The sequence below is a fragment of the Anopheles moucheti genome (assembly GCF_943734755.1).
Source record: "Anopheles moucheti chromosome X unlocalized genomic scaffold, idAnoMoucSN_F20_07 X_unloc_71, whole genome shotgun sequence".
NCBI lineage: Eukaryota > Metazoa > Arthropoda > Insecta > Diptera > Culicidae > Anopheles > Anopheles moucheti.
The window spans coordinates 10,001-12,500 of NW_026453583.1; positions in this window are offsets into that span (position 1 = coordinate 10,001).

Below are 2,500 nucleotides of genomic sequence, written 5' to 3' on the forward strand. Positions count from 1 at the left end.
CTGTGTTCATGGTTTTCGTGTGCTTCCATAGGTTTGGTCCGTGTTTTTGAGTACTCTTGTCCATGATTTTCGTGTGCTTCTAGAGGTTTGGTCCGATTTTCAGTACTCTTGTCCATGCTTTCACATGCTCTGATAGGTAGGTTCGTTCTCAGTTATCCCTGTGTTCATGGTTTTCGTGTGCTTCCATAGGTTTGGTCCGTGTTTTTGAGTACTCTTGTCCATGATTTTCGTGTGCTTCTAGAGGTTTGGTCCGATTTTCAGTACTCTTGTCCATGCTTTCACATGCTCTGATAGGTAGGTTCGTTCTCAGTTATCCCTGTGTTCATGGTTTTCGTGTGCTTCCATAGGTTTGGTCCGTGTTTTTGAGTACTCTTGTCCATGATTTTCGTTTGCTTCTAGAGGTTTGGTCCGATTTTCAGTACTCTTGTCCATGCTTTCACATGCTCTGATAGGTAGGTTCGTTCTCAGTTATCCCTGTGTTCATGGTTTTCGTGTGCTTCCATAGGTTTGGTCCGTGTTTTTGAGTACTCTTGTCCATGATTTTCGTTTGCTTCTAGAGGTTTGGTCCGATTTTCAGTACTCTTGTCCATGACTTTCGTTTGCTTCGATTCGTTCACTCTATTACTCTTGTCTGTGGTTTTCGTTTGCTTCGATTCGTTCACTCTATTACTCTTGTCTTTGGTTTTCGTTTGCTTCGATTCGTTCACTCCATTACTCTTGTCTGTGGTTTTCGTTTGCTTCGATTCGTTCAGTCCATTACCCTTGTTTGCGGTTTTCGTTTGCTTCGATTCGTTCAGTCCATTACTCTTGTATGTGATTTTCGTTTGCTTCGAGTCGTTCAGTCCATTACCCTTGTCTATGATTTTCGTTTGCTTCGAGTCGTTCAGTCCAATACTTACCTTTGTCTATGATTTTCGCTCTAGCCCAGTCGCCCTGCGCTCTGGAAATCACATTCCAACTCTATCACCGATAGTGCTCACACCTTGGAAACCACATTTCACCCGGGGAACCTTAGGGTGGATTTTGAGCCTTTCGGGATTGCGAAACCATCATTTAACACTCTAAACTTAATTTCCGCAATCCCAGACGCACTTTCCATATGGTCTCCAAAAATGCGTGTGAGCTGACCTGGTCCCTTATAATAGGCAATGAACACGATTTTGGAAAAATATTTTTATCAAATTTTTTTGACTCACCGGGTAAAATCGAATTTACTTGGGAAAAATGTTCTAGCAGGGGCCCTCCCATACAAAAATTTTTTCTTCTCAAAAATGATTTTCGTTTCACTTTTCATACTCAGGGGAGTCTAAAATTGATGTTTTGAGTCACCGAGAAAAAAAAATTTTTTTGACCCGAGCTTGTGTCGGCGACCCAAAATCGACGCACTTGGGAAATATGTTCTAGCAGGGGCCCTCCCATACAAAAATTTTTTCTTCTCAAAAATGATTTTCGTTTCACTTTTCATACTCAGGGGAGTCTAAAATTGATGTTTTGAGTCACCGAGAAAAAAAAATTTTTTTGACCCGAGCTTGTGTCGGCGACCCAAAAATCGACGCACTTGGGAAAAATGTTCTAGCAGGGGCCCTCCCATACAAAAATTTTTTCTTCTCAAAAATGATTTTCGTTTCACTTTTCATACTCAGGGGAGTCTAAAATTGATGTTTTGAGTCACCGAGAAAAAAAAATTTTTTTGACCCGAGCTTGTGTCGGCGACCCAAAATCGACGCACTTGGGAAAAATGTTCTAGCAGGGGCCCTCCCATACAAAATTTTTTTCTTCTCAAAAATGATTTTCGTTTCACTTTTCATACTCAGGGGAGTCTAAAATTGATGTTTTGAGTCACCGTGAAAAAAAAAATTTTTTGACCCGAGCTTGTGTCGGCGACCCAAAATCGACGCACTTGGGAAATATGTTCTAGCAGGGGCCCTCCCATACAAAAATTTTTTCTTCTCAAAAATGATTTTCGTTTCACTTTTCATACTCAGGGGAGTCTAAAATTGATGTTTTGAGTCACGGTGAAAAAAAAAATTTTTTGACCCGAGCTTGTGTCGGTGACCCAAAATCGACGCACTTGGGAAAAATGTTCTAGCAGGGGCCCTCCCATACAAAAATTTTTTTTTGACTCACCGGGTAAAATGGTCGCACTTGGTAAAAATGTTCTAGCAGGGGCCCTCCCATACAAAAATTTTTTCTTCTCAAAAATGATTTTCGTTTCACTTTTCATACTCAGGGGAGTCTAATATTGAAGTTTTGAGTCACCGTGAAAAAAATTTTTTTTGACTCACTGGGTAAAATGGTCGCACTTGGGAAAAATGTTCTAGCAGGGGCCCTCCCATACAAAAAATTTTTATTTCTCAAATCGATCCGTGGTTTCACTTTTCATACTCTAGGGCCCATTTGCTTCAACTTTGGAAAAAATTTTCGATGATGAAAAATTTTCGCCTTCGACGTCCATCGACCACTCGACCCGAACTTGGTACTTTTGTATGGAGGTACCCGA